Source organism: Perissodus microlepis, chromosome 7, assembly GCF_051167445.1.
Source record: "Perissodus microlepis isolate ML-2025 ecotype Zambia chromosome 7, ASM5116744v1, whole genome shotgun sequence".
NCBI lineage: Eukaryota > Metazoa > Chordata > Actinopteri > Cichliformes > Cichlidae > Perissodus > Perissodus microlepis.
Window position 1 is genome coordinate 4,695,190 of NC_140467.1, and position 27,455 is coordinate 4,722,644.

Below are 27,455 nucleotides of genomic sequence, written 5' to 3' on the forward strand. Positions count from 1 at the left end.
ATTCAACCCAAAAAATTAAAGTTGAAAGTCTGCACTTAAGGTGCATCTGAGTTGTTTCATTTGAATTTCATTCTGGGAAATCTGTCCAAATATATATGGACCTAACTGTATGTGCAAATATGAATTATACATTTATAATAATAAAAATTGTGTGAAAATGTTTGCTCTTACAATTTTTCTGCCAAGCTATATGAACACTTCACTGAGTCTGAGAGTCCTTATCTTTACTATCTACATTTATCTAATATGAATATTTGTTGCTAAAATTCTCTCTGCAACATCTTGATGAACTGAGACTCTGGATTTGAGATTGAACCAGATTAGCATGTATAGATCTTATACTTTATTTTTTCTAATTTCATTTAGATTTTTATTTATAAAAAATATGCCCAATATGTGATCTGGATGAACTTCAAATGCCCACCTCTGGGACATGAAATTAGCTACACATCAACCCCGCAAAAGTAAAACTCTTCATCTGTCATTTTATTACAGCAAAATTACATACACTGGCAGGGAACAGTGTGCTGCCTAAAGATTATCTGATATTGCATGTAAACTTATTTTATGATTGTACATTTTTATTTTCTACATGGAGTATGTTTACATTATGTAATACACTTCATTAAAAACTCACATTGCATAATACATAATGTATATGTCAGTAGGAAATTCCCACTTATGAAGTTTTGTTTGTCCGTTTTGACTGGTCCCAGTTTGTGTACAAGCGTTTTCGACAATAGTAAATGTAAGCAGACGTGAAACTGAATCTGAAGCGGAAATGTGTGCCGGTGTTTATCTTGTAGGTCACATGCAGCTGGTGTTGTACGCTGCTACGGCCACAGGTGGCGCCATAGCTCCCTGTGTGTGACGGGCAGCAGATGATCCGCAGAAGGATCCAGTCCACTCCGCACTCTCCATGTTGAGAGGAACCGAGCAACTTGTTCTCCAACCGACTCCAACCGTCCGTCACAGCCCACCTACTGCCCCCCTAAACCACCCAGCTGTCTCCATACAGCCCCGTGCTATGACGCTGGACTGGAAAAGAAGCTTAGGAGCAAGTGCATGATCGTTTCCCTGATCGACAAAGAGTGAGTTTCTGTTACTACAGCACACCGCTAAGCACAACTTGCTATTTTTAGTCAACGTTACTTGTATCTATACAACTAACCCATGTTTTATGAGCTAACTGCTAGTTAGCTCTGATAGCGCTGAATAACAAAATGATGGAAAAAATTGCGCGTTTCGTGGCATCCACGCTGTAATTTTAGTCTTCTCATCGTCGCAGCATATGAAGGAATTCGTTCAGTGGTTATAGTAACGTCATTCTGAGTGTTTGGTTTGCCGTCTCGTTGGGTAGCAGCTAACCTTACTAGCTTGTTGCCTCAAGTAAACCCCTCATCGCCACGTTAGCGGAGCAGCCCGTGCCCCATGCGGCTGCAGCTTTGCTGTCACTCGTTTGCATAGCAACCACGATCCCCGCCGATGCCCAGGATGGCTGCAACAAGCGAGTGCACGTACCTGTATGTGCTGCTTTTATGTTAAATCAGTTACAGTGTTGCGTTCACTTGCTTTTGTTACAAACTGTAAATAAATGAAAAATGCATATTATTGTGCTGTTAAGCACATGTGGCAGAGGATCATAGGAGTATTAACTGTAGTCATTAATCAAGCAGTCTGTAAAGTCTCTGTATCATCTATGTGCCACGTGGGATGCGACGTTTTGCTTTGACTTTACTGCAGAGTGCAGATAATTCAAAGCAGAGCGACGAGGCTGGCAGACATTTAAATGTCAAATATGTGCAGGACAGTCCAAGACCTCGCCAGTGTTGGCCGGCTGCACTGTTGCAAGTGTGATACCAAACGTGTAACCTTTTTCATGGGTTCACCAGGAACACATTGTAAAAGCCAGGTAGGGTTTTCTGCAAAGAACGCTTTGAAACTCACCTTAAATATTTTTTTTAATCTAACGACACACGCCTCCTAATAGGACCATATTAATTTGACAAGAAATTAAATGCTGTGATTGCCAAATTTGGGGGTGATAATAACAAATGTTTAGGTGCCCTACTTTCTGCAAATTTAAAAAGTAATCCCAAGCAAAGCTGATAAAACGCAACAGATAAATACTGGCCACTTACATTAGAAAATGCCATCTTGTTTTCAGAAATCTATAAACAGGTGATTATCAGTATATGCATGAGCGCTTCCTTCATTGGTGCCAGTCTACATTCATTGACAAGTCGGATGCTGCAGCGCAGAAATGCCAAAACAGAGTGTTTTTGGGGTCACTCAGAAACACAGACTTCATTACATAGCTTGTTTGTTTACAAGACCACGCTGAGAACGTTGCCAGCTCCGTCATGTAGTTCTCATTAAATTGTCTGAAGTGTCTGAAAGGAGTTCCTCCCACAACAATAACAATAAAAAGTAATTAAAAAGATCCACATCGGCATTTGTGCACATGTTAGGGGTTTGTGAAAAAAGTGCAGCTTAAGAAACAGAAGATCATGAGTTTCTTCAAGCTTTTTAAAAAAATAAGTGCGGGTCAAACGATACTCGTGGCATTTGATCTCGATGAGATGATGACTAACTGTGGAGGCTTTTCACTGCCACTTTGTCTCATCCATCTTTAATTGTGTGGTATTATGTCGAGTCTGGCTTTGCTTGTGATGAGAATAACACTGGAGTGCACTTTGGTTAATAGTTAAAGGGTTTAGTGGAATGTTTCACCCTTGGTTGAAGTGAAAATAGATAATATGTGGGAAACTGCTGCAGAGCTTGACGAAGAGGCAGTTTTAAAGTGTGTCACTTGTTCACACTCTCTACTTCTTTATTTGCTTTGTTGCTTCAGCCTTTCTGGGTCTGCACATTCACTGGACTCAGTCTTTTAAAGAGGGTTATATAGAATGATAAACGTCTAACGTGCACTGTCGTCATTCACCATCAGACAAAAAATTGATCTGATATTGAATTACTGCAGAATGTCCTACTATGAGTGGTGGAAATAGCTGAGATAGGAACATGGCAAGCATGAGAAGGTCATTAGTATTACGTGGGCAGTGGAATTAGGTCATGAAATCATTACTAACAGAGACCACGTCTTGTTGCATATCTGATTTAAATAGAGTCTAACACCGCTCATCAGATTGACGCTTAATACAAATTTTTCCACTTTAGAAAAACAAAAATCACATTTGCTTTTCTGTGCTGATCTGTTGACACCCAAAGCCTTGACACGTCATGTGACAGTCTACCTTCCTCTAATCAGGTGGTGATATTTAATGGTGTTGGGCCCTAAGCCTATCAACTAGAACTGTGGCTTTGCTCTGTTGTGAAACACAAATGGGGGAGAGAGTGGCAGTGAAAGAAGGAAAGAGTAAAGAGCCGTTTGAGTCATTTTCTGTGGGTGGATAGTCCTGCTTTTTATCAGTGCTTTTTCTAGCAGGAAGACACAGCAACAGATGTCCCAACTTCCATGCTGTACTGTGAAGGATATGCAGAAAATACCACATCTCACTGCATCCTGTAGATCAGTCTCCACAGGAGAAGCCAGCTAGGCGTTGATGACGGGTGCTAGGTCCTCTCCGTCTTCCAGTCTAAATGCTAATCGTTGCTTTATTTGTTTTTATTTGGAAATGAGATATTTTGTCTGATCCTGATTGTCTCTGTGTATCTGAATGGCAATTTTCCAAAACATACTCTTCCCTTTAAAATGCTACTTTGAATCTGGCTGGTCTTCAAAGTGGAATTGTCCTATTCCAGGGCTGATAAGTGGCTCAGTGCTGTTTCCAGTTCCTCTGAGATTTAAATGCTTTCCCCGACATCTACTGGGGGAATCTAGGCTAATACTGCTCCATACTGAATTTTTTTCTCTGCCCCTAGAGAGCGAACGCACTTTTAGTAACCCATATTGTTCCAAGATTCTCTTCCCCTGCAGAATTTTTCATCATAAGTTACTTTACAGATGCTAGCTGACATTTATGTTTTAAAACAGGCCATTTTTGTCACAGAATATCACTTTTTCCCAGAAGAAAAAGTATTTATGTGAGCACAGAAAAACACAGAAATGTTTAATGTCTTCTTATTCCCTCATGGGTAACGCTTTTATCCAGATGCACACATTGTTTGCTCAGATATTATTATGCAAAAGTCAGTGGGACTTCTGTTATAAATTTGTAATTTGTAAATGTCTGCAGTTATGGTTTTATTTCCTCTAATATTAACACTGAGTAAAACACCCTACAGGTCTGGAAACAATGGCATTTTGTGTTGATCTGAAATCAACCCTGCAGAGTGAGGCAAAGGCTTGTGAAACCACGATCATGACGTTTAAATGTGGAACTGAAAACTAGATTCTTCTCTTTTTTGATGAATTGTGTATCAAACAGTGCATTCCAATTATTTTGCTATATGATTTAACAACCGACAGCCAGGATTTTAAAACTCTGCACTCTCTCCGTGTCTCCTGCTTGATTTATCCAACACACACACACACACACACACACACACACACACACACACACACACACACACACACACACACACAAAGAAATAAAGCATTTGAGACTGACCTCCTGACCCTTAGAAAGTGACTTCTTATGTTGTTCCAAGGAAACTGACCAGCAGGTGTCTGTATTTAGAGCAGGTTTGACACCATACATCCACCACTCAGCTTTCTACAGACTGCCAACGAGTATTCTCGCAGTAGCTAGTGCCTCTGCAATCAATATCCACCTCTCTATAGGTTACTACATGGAGTTGGTGGTTGTGTAAATGCTGACAGCTTTGGTTAGGGCCCAGTGTACTGTGTGGATATTGTGGGTGTAAAACTTGATTTATTTAAAATAAGTGTCCATTATAGATGCTGTTGTGTTTTGTTGACATGGAATACATTCACTGTTTTGTTATTAAATAATAAGCAGCCATATGGATTAAGCTACTGCTATTCAGACTTTCCGCTCATAATGTTTTTGTTTGATTTTGTGAATGAGCTACATTAACTATGATGCAATATCCTTTTAAAAGTCTCCATTTGTTTTACGGCTGTTTCTGAGTGGCAGGGCTCGTAAGGAGATTTTGTTCCGTCATTGAAAATGATTGGCACTGTGCGCTGCCCATGTCAGACGCTGATAATCTGTAGTTTTCTGGGATAAGCTGAAGCATCTGTGTTGAGTTTACTGCAGGGCCGTTGTAGATTTCGGACATACTTTTAACACAGCATTTTTTTTTTCTTTTTACAAATGAGGTGTTGCTGAGAGGCTTGGTTACGTCATCAGTTTGCCAAATTCCACTTTATAGGGTTATCACAATCCTCTGTGCTGGCAGGATGATATTGGTGTTGAATTTTTGCCTGATGTTTTCATGACATGCGTTTATTGGTGCCAGACAAATCCATTAATAGCTGTTAATGTAATTCTACAGCTTTGCCTTAGGGATCAGTAGTGTTAGCATTCTGTCTGTTACTATGTCGTCTGTTTTCCTAATGAAGTAGTTAACAGGGGAAAGTGGCTCTGTTACACTAAATGGAAACTTGTGACATCCATCTGTAGATGAACATGCCAAGTCACTCCAACAAAACAAGCATTGCCTTCACCTTTCAAAGTAACTTTGGGTCCCAGACGATGGGTGATTTCCATGACACGGGACCATCATCTGACTTCAGTCTTAAAGTGACACTACACTACACTGGGGTGAATGTCATTTTAACATTCACCCCACTTTTAGGAGAGATTGCTTTAAAAGCTATTGATCATGAATAGTATGATTTATGCCATTACAGTGGTTTCCAACAGTGATTGAGTGTCACGCAGGGAAAAAAAAATCTATGCTGTTCATAGGAGGTTGTTGAATCACTGCTGCAGCTTTTATCTGTGCTGCCTTACGCCCTGCAGTGTTTATGTGACTCTGCTTCTAGCATTCCTCTCTGCTTCCGCTTTTCTGTCCTCATGTAAACAAATCTTGCTCTCATCTTTTTGTTGAAGGCACAGAGATTAAATTGATAAACGCTCCCATCTAACTCGTGTTATGTGTACGGGAATATTTTTCTTTTATTCCAGGTTAAGTTGCTTTTTGTGCTAAAGTATTGAGCAGCTTTTGCTGATGCAACGTTTGACATTTAGGCTTTATTTAATGATTGATTAATGTTGTCTTCCAATCATACTTACGTTTTCACAGTGACACATCCACCATGTCCAGCTGAAATGTTGATATTTTTCTTTGGTCTACAAATTTTTGCATTAACTAGGGATGCTACAAGTTCCTTTCCTACTATTATTCTACTATTCTACAGACTTTCAAATATAAGGGGTGATCTTTTCCAAGAATTTGAGATCACACATTCTATAAAATATCGCTATCGTTTGTTTTGTGGTGTCGCAAAATAAACTGTTTACGGCAATATTTTTTCATCGTTTTGATGGTCACTGTAGAATTAATTTCTTAAAGTTCTCTCTTTGTTTTATATTTAATATAGCCACACTACGGACGGACAAGCGACTGTTTTTATGTGTTGTCGTTAGCAACAACGACGGTAAAACCATCGCGTGGCTCCGCCGTCCGCTTGTTCATTTTCCACATAAACTTTTCACAATAAAGCTGAAGATTCTGTTGAGGTTTTTCAAAATAAACTGAATCTCGTGAAATAGTATGCACAGTGTTTACGGATGAGAAGCTAAAAAGAGCTGTCAGAAGCTAAAAAACCTAAACCTTAAAACAGGCTTTTCCCTGCAGCATGCTGTGTAATAAATACTCACAAAGAAAATTACGGCAGTTTCAACTTATGTCTAAACATGTATAGTTTCATGCATCTGTCAAAACACTCCACTCCAGGTACACGACGCTGAGCTGAAAACACTTCACGCAAGTTGAGCTGCCCGAGATTCACAGAATTTCTTGAAAATGTAAAATTTTTGTGATATATATCGTTGCCGGGGCGATAAATGTCTTATATCGGGCTATGAGATTTTGGTCATATCGCACAGCCCTATATCCCATGACTAGTTGGCAGAGGTTCCTGTTAGTTGGGGTGCATGTAACCTTTTAACCCTTTGTGGATTAGATAAAATCTAAAATATGGTTATGCGTGTGCCCCTAGTGTATAATCATTCCACCTTGGAAAAGAACAGTTCACAGAAGTCATTAAAAGTAAAAAATTACCACGACATTCATGCCCTTGATGAGTGTATGAAAACTTTTGACCATAACTGTCGATCTGCTGTATAAAAGGTGTTGGAATCCCTCATTTGGCGCCCTCAAAGTACAACAGGCTGCTTTGCTATTGTGTTTAAAGCCTTTTCCTCAAAGTGGTGAATACAGCCTCTCATTTAAAAACCAGGCCTCCCACAGCTGCAATTCACTTGTGAGGATGAATTGCCATTCACAGCACAATTTAAGATTTAATAATTGGGCTTTGTCAGAGCAGTACTTACTGGTGGGACAAATTTTGCATTTATTAACAGTGTGAATTTCACTGTTGGAACGAGAGTTTAAAACTAGACCATCTACTATAGTAGTAAAAAGAAGCAATTATTTGTGAAATTAGCGGTTAGTGAGCAGAGAAAATAAGATGGACTGATTAGTCACTCAAAAGGGGAGTATCCCACAGACTGCTTAGTTTTTAACTAAACATTATTCTTATAGATATACTAACATATCTCCCCAACATCACTATCAACTAATATTCGTATTTGGCTCAATATTCAACGACAGTTTGATCTTCACTGTTGGTCCCATTTTGCTGGATTGAACTGTGATTTTTCCAGTTTGTGATGCCCCTGATTTATACCAGACTGCTCAAACAATAGACCTCAAAGTAGGAGGGCATGCGATTAGTACATTGGTCTTAAAGGGACATGAATACACTTAATGTTAAGTGGCCTTAGACCCAGAGCCAAATTTTGCATTGAGTTTAAATTGTGACCATAACAGACAGTGAGTCCTCACTTTGTGTCTCTGTGTCTCAGCAGACTGATTTTTATGTGTTGATAGAAGGTTATGTTCTGTTTATCTGTGCTATCTGTCTTCACTGGACAGACAGTTCCCGTATACCAAAGAACATTTTTAAATACCTGCCTCTATTACCCAATGCTCATATGGATCAAGTCTTTGTCAAATTGACATTTCACTTAAAAGACAGAAGCTAACTTTATATCTGACTGTTGATGTCTAGCTACGGTCACAGCAAAATCCTTTGTGGGCTTATGTTTACCTAAGTGGGTTTGCATGGTCAGAGATGAGGGGTGTTGAAGGAGGCTGCTGATAAGAGGCTTTCCTTACAAAGGCTGTCTGACGTGATAAAAGCACCAACACAAGTACAAGTGAGGACTATTTGTATCCATTTAATCTTTAGAAAAATGATGACCTCAAGTCAGAAGAACTGTTCAAGATTGTTACAGGATAGACAGTTCAATTTGACAGGATAAAAAGGTGGATTTTTAGACTCCTAGAGGAAGTGAAGGGTTTTAAAGCACAGCTGTTACAGTAAGTCCAGAACTTTGGTTTATTGGGGAAAGATGAATAAAATATTTTCAGTTGGAATGGCAGACATTGTTAATGTTTCATGGGTTGGCTATAATGTTACAGCCAGTACTATATCAAGTTGGAAAACCTATTTCTAGTCTAGTTATTATTCACACTGTTCCTATTTTTATATTGATTTGAAGCAAGTCTGGCTGATCTGGAGAACTGGTTACATGCAACAGAATTATGCTATGAAATTACAAGATAAATGCAATGAATCAAACATTTTTAATGTGCAATGTAAAGGATCTGGAATCAGAATAATTTTGTTGCTTTGCATCTTTTTGCACTGCAGTGATCTTTGCCCCTCATCAACCAATCAACTCAATTCAAGTTGCTAAGCAACTTGAGTTTGGCAGTTTGACATAGCTGCCAAAGCAGACAGCTATGTCATTGGAAATCTTTTCAGTTTTCGGTAGGGACATTTAAAGTATTCCCTTCTAAAATCACAACAGAGGCTTAATATCACTGTACTGTGTAAAAGTTGTTTCCTGAGGGAAGTGCTGTAAAAACCAAATGCATGAATCTAAGGAGCTTGGAAAGAAAAGCGTCTGGACTTCTTTAAGTTGCTTGAAGACGTTTCACCTCTTATCTGAGAAGCTTCTTCAGTTCTAATGTCAAGTCAAGGTCTTTTCCAAGCTCCTTTGATTACAATGACCTGGATGACTGAGGACCTTCATAGACAAATGCATGAATGTTGCTGTGGTGTTTTAATGTAGTTTCAAATATTTAGTTTAAAATGTTTAAAGCAAGACAGCAATCATTTGATTTAGTTCAAATCCATCACTAATTTCATTTTTTTCATCTGTAATCTCTTTCTTACACATGTTACCTTCCTATCATTGCTTACGAGCCCAGCCTGACTTTCTGCTATGAATGCTGGCATACCCACAATGCCTTAAAATAAATGTTAATTAGCTGCTTCTGTGAAGACTAGCATACAATTTGCTGGTTAGATTCTATTCAGCACTGTTTGTTTGTAATTGTAGGGATAGTGATTGCTCTCTTTCTGACTTATATTTGGCCCACTATGTATGAATGTGATATGCGCCAAACAAAGAAGTACATTGTACACTGTGAGTCTCTTTAGTAAGAGTGTTGCATATAAACTGTCCGTTCTTTACACTTTTCTCTTGGCCTTTGGTCATGAGTTAAGTGCAATCCCAAGTTGTAATAGTGTAGTTTTTATGTGTTATGCAGTTAACTTTATTGCACTGTGAATTGGTCCTGAGAACAAATACTCTTCCATTGAAACCATGACACATTCTGGGTCACGGTGTCTTACTTCACTTGTGGTTTGCATTGTTTGTACATGTTGTGCATTTCATGATTCTTGTCTTTTAAGCAAAAAAAAAGGGGGCAAGCTAAATTATTCATTCCTTGTGTATTTTTCTTTTAGCTTTTTTTGTATTGGCTGTGTGTGTTTGACCTAACCTCTCCTGCACTGCCCCCCTCTTTGTCTTTGTCCCTCAAGTGCTGTTAGCTCAGCGATTCTCTTTCAGTTCACTTCTTATTTAGGTTAGATGTACTCAAGTGTTATGGCTTCCTCGTTTGCTAAGCAGCAGGATTTTAAAGGCGCAGATTCCACCACTCCTGACCACCCTGTTTTTTCACTTGTTGCACTACCATTAGGTCTATTAACATTGATGTAATCTGCACAGATACATGCATTTTCTCAGTTTTTTATTGCATGTATTAGGGGTATATGTAGTGCAGTGCTGCTTTGCAAACTGATTCTTGTGTGTGTTTTCGTTTGTAGATTTGTGGCTTATCACATGTCCCAGTTGTGTGTGAATAGACAGGTTTTTCAAGAAAAGTGATTAAAAGGGATTTCAAGGGAAAACAAATGTAAGAATGGGAGGTGAAAACACAATTTTTAGCTGTAAATAATGAGAGTGAATGTAAATGTGTAATATCAAATTAAGTTCACTTATGTGGACATTGAACTGTCTGCAGTCATATTCCTGCTATCTTGCCTTCCTGGATTCACATCCTACTGAGGTGTGTGTTTATCTAGTGTAACAGAAGTAGTTCTCCATAAATATGATAGTGTGACTGTCTACATTTGAGTATTACTTCCTTATGTTTTGGTAAACACAATCTCCTTTCCAACAAAATGGGATTGACAGTATCAGCATTGAATCTTTTCTTTTCATTGATCTTTTTTGAGGGGGAAATTTGATTCATAATTGTATTACAAGTCAACTTTAGCTAAAGGTGCAGGCTTGTTCTGACTTATTGAAATAAGGACTGGGAAAGAGTGGGGTGGGGCTCTAACACAGTGGTGTGACCAGGAGGAGCATTAGCGGGAGAGACGTTGGGGGTGAGGCAGGTTTGAGCGTTTGTACTGTGTGAGTTAAAGTGAAACCTTATTCTAACTTTTGCATCTCTGCAGGTGAGACAGGCTGATTCAACAAAAGCTTCTGGATGCAGTGTCTCCTGGGGCTCAGGTGAAAGGTAAGTTGAGCTTTCAGCTGCTGGCCCACTCTTTAATTTCTTAGTAATGAATACACTTAGCTAAATTGGATAGCCATCTGTTTTAGCTTCAGTTAGTCAAATGGTTTGTATGTGCTGTTAGCATGTTACAGTCCAAGCTTGCATGTGCTTGAGTACTTTAATTGTACTTAAATGTACTTAAATTTGTGAACTGATTTTCTCAGTCCATCACCCTGCTTTCAATATCTGACACCAATGCGAGCACATTTTTACCCAGCGTTGCCAGGAGGGATAACTCACTTTCTGAGCAGAAGTAGGGCACATCTCTTAAGGTGTGAAGCAGACTCTCTGTTTCAGCCAGTTTTTATTACATTTAAGTAGAATATTCTCTGTCTACAGCTATTTGATCAAAGTGTTGGCTAGAGCAGTAAAGTCTGTGTTTGTTCTGTGTTTGTGTGCGCTAGAGTTTGTACACCATGTGACTTTAGAAGAAGAGAAACCGTTAGAAGTGAGATCAGCAGGTTACAGGGTGTGTCTGATTCGCTTGGTTCAGAGGGGAATAAGTGAGGTTTCACAAGGACACCTGGCCACAGATGGATACTTCTGAGAGACGGGCAAAGCCCTAAAACAGGCAGTTTGCCTGGGGAACATGGTGGTCTCTTATACAGAGGCAGGATGTAATTACTAGTTACTGGCTTTTTTCAGTCTTCTGTATTACACTGTGTATTTTTGTCTCTCCTGGAAGGATAAAAATATCTTTGTACACGTTTGCTGTACAAATTACAGATTTCACTTAGCTCTTTTGCACATCTGTCTAGAAATGGTGACCATGGATTTTTATTTACTTAGCAAATGTAGCCTTGTTACTGTGAAAAATGTCACTTTGATGTTGTGGGAATAATAATAATAATAACACAGTAATCTTACTTTACTTTTAGTGTGCTGAAATTGTGTTGTCATTATGTAGGTTAGAGGTACTGCTTTGTGTGTCTGTGTAGCCCTAGGGTGGTAGTTATAAAAAGAGGCCAACTCGGTTCAGTACGGAAAAGCTCAGAGATTCAGCCATGCTAGTTGTTTACGTTGGCATGTGCTTGGAGCATGTGTGCTTTAACAGCAAATTACACATTAACCAGACAAATCCGGTACCTAGCAGCTTACTCCATGGCTGAACAGTCAGCGGGAAAATATTTAACTATTTCTCTCACAGATAACACAATTATGATTTGATTTGCGAAATATATGCATTTTTCAAGTCACGCTTTAGTTCAGTATTCATTGTAATACAATAATATGTGAGCCAATCTTTATATTTTGCTTTCAAGGAGCCAGACTTTATTCTAATTTTTAAAGTGGTCCCATTTGTTCCCATTTCTTTAGCTGATTCAGTGAAAAAATGCCAAAGATGGCACAATTTGACAAGCACAAAAGAGTGTTTTGCAACAGTGAGGTGATTGCCAAAGAGCTATTAGCCAAAAACTTAGCAACACCTGGATTTAGCTGTCAGACATTCCTGGGCTTGTGTTGTTGGGCATGCTAGGGAAATAATCAAATTGTGTTGCTATATCATGGATATTGTGAAATGGGACTTTTATATCATGTAAAAATGTATCCATGTTATCACAGACATTATGATAATAATGGATTGGATTTTTATATAGCGCTTTTCAAGGCACCCAAAGCGCTTTACAATACCACTATTCATTCACTCTCACATTCCCTACAGTGTGGTGTTGACTTCTTAAGAGAATGGAACAAAAAGCAGCGATTCTTCTTCTTATCCTTCATGAAACTGCAAGGAAGTTTGCCTAAAAGAGTTCAGACTGTGTTGAAGAATAAAGATAATCATACCAAATACTGACTGGTTAGAATTGTACCAACTATTTTTGTCTTTGTGACTTGCATAGAATACAGAGTAATCAAACATGAAATTACCGTATTTCCCGGACTACAAAGCGCACCTGAATATTAGCCGCACAAGCTAAAATCAGGGGAAAATCCTGTTTTGTACATACATTAGCCGCACCTGACTAAAAGCCGCAGGTGTTTCAATGTTGACTTATCATATGTAAGAGAATATGCACAAAGGGAATTGTCAGGAAAGAGATGGCTGTTTGGAGACACATCACTTTTATTAATATTTTGAAAAACAAGTTATGGGTACATATTTGCATAACTTTTTAGGTATATGTACAAGTAGTGGTAATTACAAGTACGAAACATGTACTGTGCTTCATAAATGAGTAACAAATGTAGTACATAACAATAACCTACAGCACACCAGAAAAATAGATTCGGACTACCTTTTAGGCTCAGGTGCAGCAACACGGCTTTAACAAGAAGAAAAGTCAGTCATTCACCACCATCTTTCTCTTCTTCCTGCGCACTAAAACCACCAAAGTCCTCTTCTCCAGTGTCGGATACGAACAGGCTCAGGATGGCTTCGTCATCCACTCTCCGCTTCTCTCCTTCGTTGTCACTTTCAAAACCAAACAAATCCTCGTTGTCAGTGTCAGAGTCGAACACCCTCAGAAGGGCCGTGGCGGTGTCCTCCTCTCCATCATGCAGCAGTCCAGCCCTTCAAAATCCGTTGGTGATCGTGGATGTTTTCACACTTTTCCACGCTGTCAGAATCCACTGGTGGAGTTGGGCATAACTTGCTTTTCGCAAGTTTATCGCCGCTCATCATCCACGCCTCCCGCTGAACGCGTAGCGCTACTTTGAAGTTTGTTTTTCGCGCTACTTCATACGGCACTACGTTGCCTGGCGGACGGACATGTGACCAACATACCACTCTTGAACCCCGATCCTTCCGCCAGGCAACGTAGTGCCGTACAACAGCGGAACAAATAAAAACAAATCCTCTTACGATATCACAAAAATCATGGACAATCCATAGAAAAGCCGCACCTGACTAAAAGCCGCAGGGTTCAAAGCTTGTGCAAAAAGTAGCGGCTTATAGCCCGACAATTACGGTATTAGATGTGATTGGGCCAAGTTACTTAATTAAACTAAAAAAATAAATACTTGGCTCTTTTGCAGTTTAATTGCATGTATTGAGTCCAGTTGCAATTTGGATTTGAAATCTATTAACTGTTCTGGATTAACTCACATGCAGCCACTTTTACACCATAATTTAGTAGAATTAAGATTTCCTACTTCTGACAACTATTTTTGTGGATACTAAATTATCCAAAAACTATATGATTATCATTTTAACACCAGATTGCATCACAATACACACTGGGTAAAGATGTAAAGTGTACAAGGAGAGAAACACAAGAGCTCTTTATGGCATAGAAGTGGAACATGAATGCAATTTTCTCAACATTTCCACTCTGCCACCTCAGCTTTGTTTGTCTCAGTCATTCTACACACACCAGTTTAAACGCAGGGCGGTGATCACATTTTTGTTTACTCAAGTGGGGAGAAGGCAGACTGTTGTAATATTCTGTATCCAATATCTCTGTCAGTTCAAATCTAAAGTTAATTATGCTTGAATGATGAAGATGTGTTGTAGGAAAGTACTGAAATGCCAAATGCTGCACATTTAACCTGTTAGATTTTTCACACAAAAATCTAATCGTCTAAATTTCCAACCAAATAACAAAAGACCATAACAATTAATGTTTTTCTTTTTTAAAAAATATGGAAATTGTTAACAGTGGGATGAAATCAATATTTAGGCTTTCTTAATGCTTAAAAACAAGCTGCTTTGAGCGACAAATTACTGGATTTAGCATAACATGGTTGATTTAATGTTCTACATTAGCGTTCACAGGCTTAGTGGTTAGCACTGACCTTTCAAAACATGAAGGTCCTGAGATTGATCACCATCCATTGCCGATCCTTTCTACATGTAGTTTGCATGTGGGTTTTTTTCTTGTTTGTTTTGTTTTTTCTGTCTCCTGCGTGACTTTCCTTTTATCAGCGAAATAAATTTTTTCAAAGTGCTCTTCAACAAAACCTTGCTAGAGAAGTAGAGTTGGTCCCCTGGCACCAAACTTATCCTAGTTCTTAGGACGGGTTAAATGCATCAAATGAATTTCTCTGCAGGGATCAATAAAACTTAATTTAACTTAGAGTAGGCTTCAGTGTTACACAATGTTTGCCTGGAGTCATTTCATCAAAGAATAGTTATACAATCAGGAGCTGACCTTGCAGTAATTAAAGAACAAATAAAATCCAAATTGGTTGTCAGATAGAATAAATTTAAGGAGAGCTGATAATGGCATCTGCATTGACTATTGTAGAACACCATTCAGAGAAAATAGCACCCGACAGTCTTGTTTAATAAACAAAATAAGACCTAAGTTAATGAGAACAATACTCAGTAAATGTGATGTATATTTATTGTGCTTCTCGTGATTTGAAGAGAGGCCAGAGTATTGGTGACACACGGAGCCCTATAAGAACTGCCTACTCGGTATGAAACAGCATAATATGAGCAGAAATGATGCACCACTATGTGCACACAGTTCAGTTACAGTGCCATTATAAATCTAAGTGGCTGAGGTTCTTGCGCATTGGCAAATAAAACAGAAACTGTTTACAAGGCTAAACATAATTAAGGTATGTGTAAAACTATCAAAGTAAAGAGTTTGAAGTGTTACTATAAAACATTAGTCCTATGTATCTACAGCAAAGACTTGAGGATATGATTAGTACTCCGGCTGTTTGTGTCAGTGAATAGCTGAGAGCTCCTGCCAGCATCATAAGTGTTCGTTATTGTGGGATTGATGGGGAGACAGAAAGAGGGCATGTGACAGACGAGAGACGAGAAAACAAAGTGGATGGACGATCTGTGAGAAGTGTTCATCTGTTGATTTCCCCTGAAGTGTTTCAAAGGACAAACCTCCTGACTATAACATGATGCAGTTCTTCTCCAGTTATGTGCATAGTCTTGCTTTTTACTGTCCTTTGTGTCATATGTGGGATTTATATCCGTGACAAACTGGTTAAATGAGGTCTCGTACAGTAAATTGCATTTTTATTTATGGCGTCTGTACAGGACTGTTTTTTTTTCTTCTTCTTCTTCTTCCTTTTTTTGGTCTCTCAGTATAATTCAATTAAATACTGGGCAGGATGAACAGAAGTGTAGTCTGCCCTCATTACACTATGTTAATTTAATTCCTCATGTGACAGGACTATCAAGTGACTGTTTGGACAAAGGGAGGAACTTGTAGCAGGTTGACCCAATTACTTCTCATTAAATGCTTTACAAACCACAAGCTGTGGCACTGTCCATTCAGTATGCATATGAGATCACCCAGCAGTCCAGTACAGAGTGAACTGCAAGCAGCATTTTTTTTGTCCCAGAAAACAAGTTTTGCAGCTTGTAAAAGTTGTTTTGAACTCTGCTTGTTGTTCTCTTTTACTGTTCCTCACTGCTGGAACAAAGAATTAAAGGAGCTCCATGCTGATATGAGGAGGGTAGCAGGTCAGGGATTTTGTAACTCAGTTTTGTGAAGATGATTCCAACAAATTGAGTGTTGATTAATTTAAACAGTGCTCTCATTCAGCATTTGTACTGTTGGAGTTTTAAGAAAAACTGTTTGTTTTTTTGGTTGCAAGTTTGCGTCTTAGTTTTATCGTAGAGGACAGGGAAGTACATAAAAACTGCTTTGCCTGAAGCAAAAGGAATTATGCAATACCTGAAAGTTGGCTCATAGATGTAAACAAAATCTCTTATTTCATGTGTCCACTACTGTGCAAAAGTCTGAAGCCACCCTTCATTTCTTTATATTTACCTTCGAAGGAGCCATGGAAACATGCTGCCAATGCACTAAAAGCATACTTGGAAAGTGTTCCATTGTGTCTTTTTCTATTAGTAATAAATCAGCCATCCAAGAGCCTGAAGTTAACATTAATGAACCAGCACGGGATCATTTTGACAGAAAATGGAGCAAAAGGAAGCCGCTATCCAAAGAAAAGCTTTGGAATATCCTTCAAGAAGTCTGGAGAACCATTCCTGAAGACAACTTAAAAGAAATGACAGTAAAGTTTCCCTAAGACAGTTCAGGCTGTGTTGAAGAATAAAGGTGCCAAATATTGACTTTCAAGTCTGTTAGAGTTGCACAAACTCTGTTTTTGCCTTATGCACGCTATTGCCATTTATGTTTGCACATTTCAATAAATTGCTACACCTTTTTCCCTTTGGCTTGAGACTTTTGCACAGCAGTACATATAGCTTTGCAGTAGCTGTGCTTTAATTTTCTTGTGTTTTTTGCTGTCTAGATTTCCTGTAAACCAGAATGCACTGACCATGTAGATATCTAGCCAGCAACATTGATCAGGCATAAGTGTTTTTAAAGTGAACAATGTGTAACAGCACAGGCTCAAAACTTGCATGGAACTCTAACCTTACTGCTTAATTTCCCTGGAGCATTTGCATTTTCTCCTGTTTGTTCATTGATGAAGTCACCTGGCTCTAACACTTCTTTTAGTTATTGTACTGACTATCAGTCGGTTCATCTTTTGGCCATGACATACCAAGCTGGTAAGAACTCAGCAGAAGTAGGAGAGTTTTATCAGGTTGAAAACAGACATTCCAGTGAAAATGGATTATTTATTGCAGAAAGTATGAGACATAATTTGGTGTTTGGATTATTATAATACAAGGAATCTGCAATCAGCTTCTGCCCTCATCTGCTCTCTGGGTTGTTTTTTTGCATTACCGTTATCTATCTGACACCTTGTCATCCGTTATCTCTTGACATCTTAAGCCACGCAGCCTCCCTCTCTCTGCTGGCAGGCATCTTTGTTCCAGTCCCTCACACCTCCTGTCTCTCCAGCAGAGAGAGACAGTCTCCCCTGAGGACCACACTTAGTCAAGCTCATAACCTGTGCTGATTTATCACACAGGTTCATGTAGGCTCAAAAACAAACTCTGCCGTTGTTATAAATAACATATAAAGACATTAATTAAAGGAAACAAAAATCCGATGCTACTAAAATTAACCACTTTCTCTATGTTACAGCTTGAGCTAAATAGATTCCTATATATAAGTATGTGTTGGCATGATTCTGATTGATTACATGCAGTGATAAGAGCAAATTTAGCCAATGCACACATTAAATGAATCCAAAAAAAAGTTAGTGTGCACATTTTTTGGGTGCAAGATAAGAACACTGTTTTGCACAAATTAGCGACTGAGGCTGGCTTATCTTTTTTCTTCATTTAATTTTTGAGGTTTCTTACAGCTTATCGTTACCTTTTCGTACAGAAAAGGGTTTGGTGCTATAAAAATGCTGTTCTAAAGCTGCAGGGCATTTAATTCACCACAGCAAGTTGAAGTAGAGCAAAAGACTGTATCTAATTTGTGGTGCAGTAATATTTAATTCAAGATGCAAAGGGATAAGCAAATTGGCTCACACTGACTGCTTTTTCATGGCTTTAGTTCTTTTTTTGGAATGGAAATGCAGAGACTTGGAACCGAACAGAAGGCAAGGACAGATATGATTAGAATGCCACTGACAATAAATTCATTCTCATTTGAACTGCATATTTTGACTTTGTTTTTTTTTTTGTTTTTTTGTTTTAGTTTTCATTTAACAATGTGAAGAAGGACCTAGGTTATAAGATTGCAGTGGTGGAGGCTTGGCTTCCCATAGCCAGAGTTTAGATTAAATATAGAATACATATGTGTTAATATGTGGGGTCATTTTTTTTTGTCTGTACTTCATATCCCGTTTATTATCAGTAATTATGCACCCATTGCTTTTTTTACTTGTTTTATCATACTTACTACCGCACAACACACTAAACTTAACTACACTCAAGTGTTTTGTAGCTTTTAGACCATGGGTGTCAAACATAAGGTCCAGGGGTGAAATTTGCCTTGCTCAGTCTCTACAATTAAATTCTCTCCCCATGATTGTTCAAATTACACCAAAGGAATTTAGTAATAGATTAAATGACAGGAAAAAATAATCAACTAGAAAAATGTATCTTTATTACAATGGGTCAAAACTTTTTAAAAAACCTATTTTCTGTGAATTAACAAAACCTTAATGCTTTATAATTATATTACAGTCAACATTTAAGCCCAAAGAGTTGTGCTGACATATTTCTTTTTTCTTTTTCTTTTTTTTTAAATACAACAGTTTCTATATTAGGTTGAAAACTGAGATATAAGGTTAAAATTGCACATATTTTTCTTATACAAAACATATCTCAGGGATTAAGCTTACTTACTGATATTGACAGAAAGGAGAATTTCACTGATCTGGACCACTTAAGATCAAAGATGTAAAATGAGTTTGACATCCCTCCTTTAGCAACAAGGGAAAGAACATTCAGCATTGTTTCACTTCACTCATTTCACCCTGCTTTATTAGGAAGGGGGAAAAACAAAGCATTTGGCCTTTGAATTCCATCTTAAGACATTAGGACAGTTAAAACTGGGGTTGGTCCTGTAGTTTCAAAGTAAAATGCTGTTGACCCATCTTCTTCCCAGACTATGTCTGGCATTGTATCAACCTGAAATGCCTCTTGCTAGCAAAGGCTGGTAAAGTACAGTACAGTATCTCCCCCAAGCAAATCTTCCCAGTGACTGAAAACATCACCCACCAGGTTTTATGTTAGCAGCCCAATTATGCTAGATATGCAGGATTCATTGTTGAACTTTGATGGCTATTCTGAGAGGGGTTTTGGGAAGTTGAGTGTTAACTCAATGAAAGATTCTTTGTCTATTATGACTTAAAAAGATGTTCTCTCTAGCACGGGCCAAGCTAACGTAGCAACACCAGCACAGACAACAAAAGTAGCACATATTACCAGCTCCATATGCACACTGCCATATGGTGACAACACACACAGCTATAACACGTAGGCACAGGTAATACACATAGCATCTGTGGATTACCAATGCAATCTCATGTTGGCAGTGTTGGGGAGTAACGGAATACATGTACTGCCGTTATGCATTTAAAATACAAAATATGAGTAACTGTATTCCGTTACAGTTACCATTTAAAAGGTGGTATTCAGAATACAGTTACTTTGCTGATATAAAGGGCTTACACGGCGCTATTTTCCTGTTTCATATGTTCGGCTGTGCCCTCTCTATTTTTGGTTTCCACGCCCCAAACAAAACATGCATTAAGACGCTCTAATTCCTGTGTCTCAATCCCATGTCACCCCTACTTGCGGCTCGCATAATGACGTGAAGAAATATTTTATTCACAAAAATGATTTAATATGAAGGCAATAGGCAGAGTTTTACAGGCATTGCCCTAAAGAATGTAGCTTCATGGGCAGTGTAGTCCGTGCTGCAGGGAGACTGGACTGCCATACCTGTTATGTGTTTGTGAGCGCAAGGGAGGGAGAAAAAGGAGAGTGGAAAAGTACGAGTTGTCACCGACCAGAAGAGGGAGATGGAAGCATGTAAATATAATAATAACCACTGCAGCCAAAAAGACTGTGCCTGACGAGCCCAGTTGTAAGTAAGCTATTAAGACTCGACTGTACACTTTTTTCGTGTTTTTCTCCGAAACAATAAGTTCCTTTGGAGCAGCCTTTCAACACCTCTGTCTGTCTCTCGCTAGCAAAGTTGACCCAGACAACAAAGTAAAGCTAGTTTTCAGCTACGAGCCTGACACGAACCCGACGTATTAGCCAGAGGTCCCTTTACTACGGTTCGGAGCCGCGGACCTGTTTTATATACGCGTGAAACAGTTTTCTATACGAGATCGCTGCAAAAACTGCAGCCTTACCTAATGTCCACCTACTGTTACTCATTTTATATTAAGATTTAAAAATCTAGTTGCTATTGGTATGGCGAGTAACCTTCAGTAAAAGTAATAATTCACACAGCAATAGTACATTCATGTAGTTGTAAAAAGCATGATAATATATTAAGTAATCCAAAGTATTCAGAATACATTACTCTCATTGAGTAACGTAATGGATTACGTTACAAAATACATTTTGGGGCATGTATTCTGTAATCTGTAGTGGAATACATTTTAAAAGTAACCTTTCAACACTGCTTGTTGGCCGTTTACGATGTGGAGTCGTAGTTCTCACTTAAAATACATGCGCTAGTTTTGCATACAGTATGATGACTGAAAGTTCGGTGTTTACAAACAGCAGAAACTAAATGGCACAAGATTGAACAGAAGGATTTGTACATAAGGCGGTAAAACTTGAACGCTACTTAAAGAGGGCTTGAAGTGAACCTTTTTAGCTGTTCTAAAATGCTATGATTGCTTTCATTCTTTAAAATAAATCTTCATTATCTTTGCACGTGGCTTCTCTCCTCGTCGGCCTTAATCATGTTTGAGTTATTTTGTTAGTGTGTTTGTGTTGTATGTGCTGGGGCACGTACCTTATTGAGGTGTCAATCTGCAGATGTTAATTTTCACATACTTTTTTAGATCCATTAATATGTCAGGTTAGTCTCACCGTCACCAACAACATCCTTAATCATGCTAAAGCAGCATTGTACATGAGCTTCAAGAGGAGGAACATCAGAAAAAAGAAAGCAAGGGAGAGCGTGTCAGAACAAGTCAAAGTCAAGACTGCAGCATGTCACAGTCAATTATTGAGGTCGTCTGACAGTTGAAATAGTAAGCTAGGCCCTCTGTTTACATGCACATGTCCATGTATGTTTGCATGCTTGTTGATGTCCACATTTTTTTTCTCTCCATCAACTCAGTCTGGCTAGGCTGGCCTAAGGCTACTTCTCACACACTGCATCCCCTGGCCTGGATCCAGCATATATGGAGCCAGCTGGCTTGATCTGTCTGCCAGGTCAAATATGGCTCCAGTGTGTGTCTTAGGGCCTGCTTTCTTAGTCAGACTTATTCTGTGAAAGCAAAAACAAAAACTGCAATTGTTTTTGTACAATGTCAGTCTGGAGTTTCTGAAAAGAAATAACTGCTAGTTAGTGTTCTCTAGATACCTCGTTTCATTGAATTATTGTGATGATTATTTTTTAAATGTATTTATTTTTTAATCAGTCATGTTAAAAACACGTGCATGCACTCACATACACACTAAGCAACAAGAAGACAGGGTTAATTTACTTGATGTTTTGAAAGGTAGAGGTAGAGGTTACATTTTTCTATAGAATAATACGTCTGTGAAAAGAATGGAAATGTGGAAAGCGATTGTTGACCTGAGTCTGACTTTTCACACTGAATATGTTTTGGATCTGTAGTTGTTTTGATAAAACCAAAAAAGTGGTTCAATTTCAATTTACAGATAAATCTATTGGGTTAATCTTTCTTAAGTCTCTGAGGTTTGCTGCCATCCCCTTTGTAGGGACTCCTGGTCTTCTTTACTCCTTCATGACAGAAGCCTCTGTTTTAAATTGTGTTTATCATGGAAGGTTTGATGTTCTGCTAGTCTAACCTGAAGCACCGGGAACATTTGAAACTCTTTGACTAACTGGCAAATCCTTAGCCCTTCTTAGCAGGCCAGGGAAATAACTTATAATGTTTGATAGCTTTCCCGACCTTAACATAAACTGAAGTGATCGGGAAGAATAATATAAGCACATAAAATACTACCATAGGGTGCAGCTGTTCACCTTGCTGCCTAAAATAGGGTAGGGACCACCCCAGTCTTTTATAGACCGAAGTGGACTTTCCTATTTAAGGTAAGATCAGATGGGAAATCTGGTTGGGAGGCATTTTCTCCATTTCAGTTCCTTAAAATATGCCAGCACCCCCACAACACTCAGAATAGAACACTAAACCACACATCCTCCCACAGTTACAAAATTAGACTGTCTCTGTTTGTTTCCTACAGTGACAGAAGACCTGCAGTAGTTCTACCTTTCTCATGTGCTGTTAAACACAATAGCTAAAATTGTTTGTTTAAAGAGTCGGTGTGTAGTTATCAGCAGTTTCTAAGGCACCCTTGTGTTTTGTATTCAGGAAGAAGTTCTAATGTTCGTGAAGCTTTTGACCACTGACTGTATATATTTTTTTTAAACATGCTTGATTGATGCTGAAATATCCGGGTCAGCTTGTAGTTGAGGATGGAAATTACAGAGCGCTTTTAAAACTAAGCTTTGCAACATTTAAGAAGTTTTTTTTTTTAAATAACTTTTTCTTCTCACTTTTGTTGAATATGCAGAATGAATTTGGACAAAATGTGACCTTATACCTCACCATCTTTCATGACTTGGTTTTTAAGCAGTGTTTGTTTTTTTCCACGTGATGTGGCTGAGGATGAGAAATTATGCATATTCTTTTCAAATAATAGGAATATAAACTTTTTGAGCAGTCCCTAAGCAGGAGTAAAAGAAAAAAAGGTCAATGCATGTTATGTTTGGCTCATATATCTAGGTCATGTGGTCATCCAGTTGTTACAGGAAAATGACGGTTAACATGGCTGGGGGCAGTGAAGGGAGGATGGATAGAGCAATGGAAAGATGGGGGAGTGTATGGACTTAATCTGTGCCATTGTATTAAGAACAGCTGGTTTGATGCTGGCTTTCTGCATTTTGAGGCTCTGGCACATAGCAGGGCCAATGTGTGTTGAGGTGTTGGAATACAATTTAAGATTACTGGAAGTTATATGGACCAAAATAGAAGCCTTGTTTTTAATCTGAACACAGCTAAAAGAACACCATTCCACAGTGTCCTTCATCAGTGGGTCGAACCACTGTTGTATGTGTCTGTGTTGAATTTTGGCTATTTCATTTTATTAATTCCAGAAACATTTTTCCTTCTCTAATAATGTAGCTGCTAGTGGTGTTGACTGGCCACTCTTAAGTTGTGAAATTTAAGGTGTATCTCTGTGTCTGGTGACATGCAGTTCTCAGTGTAGCTGGCATAAGCTGAATCTATCCAAGAAGTATTTGCATTCATCCATCCATGCACTTTATTAACTTCTGTTTGTTCTGAGTCACAGGACACTGGAGCCTATCCCAGTTGTCATATTCAAAAGGTATGTTACATCCTGCACACGTCACCAGTCTATCTCAGGGAATGTTTACTCTTTTTTTTTTTTAACATGCCGTAAACTAGAGCTTGGACCAGTTGCAATTTTCTTGGCTAATTCTGAGTTCCAGTGTTTTTTCCAAAGTGTGACCTACCAATACAGGTTTTTTGCCAGTTCTGGTTTTCTTTCTAAGAATGACAACTGAGTAACTTTCTTAATTGAAGAATAATGGGTTCATAATAAAAGAAGTTAAACTTTACAATTTCTCTCAAACTGCAAGTAAGTTACAGGATCTCTTGTCACTTAAAAAACAAAGCGTGTGGCTACTGGAAAACCGAGCAGATAATTTCTGAAAATGCATTGTGTGAGCACATTGAGACTTCTATGTGCGATTCATGGTTGTTATATCAGTCGAGCAAATTAATAACATACAGGTTAGAACATGTATACGTCTTCCACTCCTCTGCCTTCCCAGGCATGATTACTAAAAACAAACAGGCCTCATGTGCTTTCATCTCAACAAGGTAACTGTGGGTCAGACTCTTCTGTTGTTGTTGTTTTCTTTTAATCTGTCCTTCTCTTAGTTTAAGGTTAATGTATGACACTGGAATATGTGTCATTGACTGGCCTGGTGCTGTTACCTTACTCTTATCTTTTCCACAAGATGTTGATATTAGTGTGTAAATATTAGTCTAGCACCTGTGTAGCATTTGTGATAACTGAACCCCATGTCAGCCTAGCCTGGCAAACTTTGCGTTGTGTGCGGTGAGTGTTAAGAGGTGAGTTGCGTGCTGTGTTCAAGTATAATGAAGGTCAGTCAAGGGTTAGAACTGGTTAAGCGTGAAGAAAACCCTTTGCCTTTGTATTCTCATGGGTTCTGATCCTGTGACATTTTGTCTGTTGTCTCTGAAATACTGTATCAGTGTGAGCAACACACACTGATACAGTACTAATGCCACTGATTTGTGGCATTAGTACTTCTGAAGGGCAAGGGGAAACTGGCCCGCATGACAATCAGAGCTCAGCATTTTGTGCTGAAATGCAGCAAGTGCACATCAACCAGACTAATGGATTTTTTTCTTCCTTTCATTCTTTTCAGTTACCTTTGGGAGGGTGTTTATTTGGTCTTTGTGTTTTGACATGGATTTTTTTTGTAAGTATACCAACCTGTTGACTAAAGAGGAAAAAAAAAAAGTGAAATGAGAATAGAGAAGTGGACTAGGGAAGTGCACCAGCAGTGGGTAAGCTTACTGTAAAATAAAACGAGCATTCGGTGTAAATGGCAAATGCGTGCGTGTGTCTATGTGTACGCACAAAAAACCCCCCAAAAGAAAAACAAAAAACCCCTTGCATTCTCTCTTTCCACTGAGAAGGCAGTGGGCAGATCTACCCAATGCACTTGTTTGTTTGTTGTTATTTTTTATAGGGAATTTAGTAATAATTTCCTTCAATGTTTTTAAAATTGTTATTGAAAGAAGTTTTGATATGTGTTTTGTAAACTTTTGTCATCGTCCCAGAAGTAACTTGAGAACCCCAGCACATATCAGTGATTATTAGTATTGTATAAATGCCCTTTGAAGAATACTCCAACCTCACTAGCCTCGTTCCAACTGCTTCTCAGAACAACTATAAACGCTTTGATTCCTGCTGTGTTCAGATAGCGTGTCTTAAAGGGGTCTGAGAGGTCATATGCTGGCCCTTACTGGAACCTTCTAAAGAATAAATACGGTCAGTGTTTTGGTTTGATACTGTTGTGTCTTTTTATACAAGTGAATGAAAAGTGCTTTTCCTAACTTATTTGGGTGTTTTGTGTAATTCACAGTGCCTCAGCGCTAGTGCTGGAGTTGCTTGTTGGAGAGGAGCCTTTTATCTCTCCTTTGGCACTACATCATGTGCAGATGTAATCCTCCCTTCAGTTTGCAGCAGCAAGGCAGGCGCGCATGCAGTCACGTATGCGTAGCCACTCTCTCTCTCTCTCTCTCTCTCTCTCTCTGTTCTTTTTTTTTAAACTTGCTTCATTCAAGAAACACACATTAGCACTACTGTCTCATGTATGCCTCACTGACAGGGTGACATGAACAAACACATTAAGCATGCAAGGATGCCACACCCATGCTCCGTCTGCTCTGCCACTGTCCTCATACTCAAGTCTTTTTCCTAACTAATCCTTCCCTGCAACAGTGAGAGCTAGCTGCGATTGGTTTGTCCTGTCAGTATTCATGTCTGCCTACATATTAGTCTGACTCGGGGGATGTACTGTAAGTGGTATTAATACTGTGTGTGTGTCCATCACCATGCAGCTTGGCAGGCCATTGTGTTTTGCTGTTGTGTAATGCTCAAGCTTCAAGCTCTTTTCCATGCAGTCTGCACCCCACTCAGGGTTCAGCGGTGTACTACATATGCACGCATGCACTGCAGCAAAACATTAGCTATTTATAGCTCTGACCCACAAGGACAAAAAAAGCTTCTTGTTGAATTGATCTTCTTCTGTGTCATGTCTTGCTCATTCATAGCTGCTTTTTTGAAAGAGCGATGATGCAAAGGTGGGGGAAAAAGTGAGTAGAAGAGATTGAATGATTAGAAAGCAGCAGGGAGTCAAGAGGTTGAAGGAATGAGTCAGTGGTGCAGAATAGGCAATAGAGGGAAGTAGGGAGTGGTTTGACGAGCACGCGGATGTGAATGCTTTTGTATTTTTAGTATGTGCGAGAATGCACTTGTAGCGGGAGGTCCTCAAGTAGTTCTCTAGCACTTAATCTAATTTCCAGTTTTACTAATTTCTATAGATTCAGGTAGGGCTGCACGATTTTACATAAAATGAGAATCACGATTTTTTTGGCTTAGAATTGAGATCAGGATTCTCTCACGATTTTCTTTTCCAATATAAATATTTATTGCACTTATTAACTGCACATCAACTTCGTAACAGTTGAAACTGAACATAAAAACAATAAATAAACATAAAAACAACACAATGTCTCACATTTTGTGGTTGCCGCAAAATGTTGTACTGCTTGAAATTCCGTCTCCACCGTTGCTCGACACTGCGTGTATAGAGCAGGTAGTGCAACAATAGAAAATAGTTGCGGGACGGCACTGTGTAGCGTTTGTCTAGGGTGTTGATCATTTTCCTAAATCCCTCGTTTTGCACAGTGTTGATGGGAGCCATATCTTTGGTCAGGTGATAAGTGATAGCCTCCGTAATTTCTTTGTGCCTGCGGGAGTTCGACGGGTATAGGGAAGCGCTGTATAAGGTTCCCGTTATTGATGTTTGGGTGGTTGAATGGGACGGATTTTCTCCTGTCACTTTCTCGTCATCCCTGACGTGCTCTCCGTTGTTTTTCCCCTGCCAATTTTAGCAGCCAGCTTCTGTATCACGTGGTATAAGGCTCCGCCCTTGTCATTTGTTGAGCAGGAAGAGTGAGCGCTTGTTTTCATGCAGCCTATGTCCCGGATCAAAATGCGGTACAATCGTCGTTTTTTTTTTTTGTTTGTTTTTTTTTTAATCGTTGTCATTTGGAAATGAGATCGCACATAAGTATGAATCGAGATCGCGATTTTCTAACGATTAATCGTGCAGCCCTAGATTCAGGTGAATCGGTGGAGT

General features: G+C 38.9%; 1 protein-coding gene across 1 annotated transcript in view; it reads left to right on the forward strand.

Moving 5' to 3' along the window:
- The first annotated feature begins 874 nt into the window (after nucleotides 1–874).
- osbpl5 (oxysterol binding protein-like 5) overlaps nucleotides 875–27,455 on the forward strand; it is a 58,917-nt gene continuing 32,336 nt past the window's right edge. The window contains exons 1-2 of the mRNA XM_084932947.1: nucleotides 875–1,091; nucleotides 10,916–10,977. The gene's annotated coding sequence lies outside the window, so the exon portion shown is untranslated. The remainder of the gene's footprint in view (nucleotides 1,092–10,915; nucleotides 10,978–27,455) is intronic.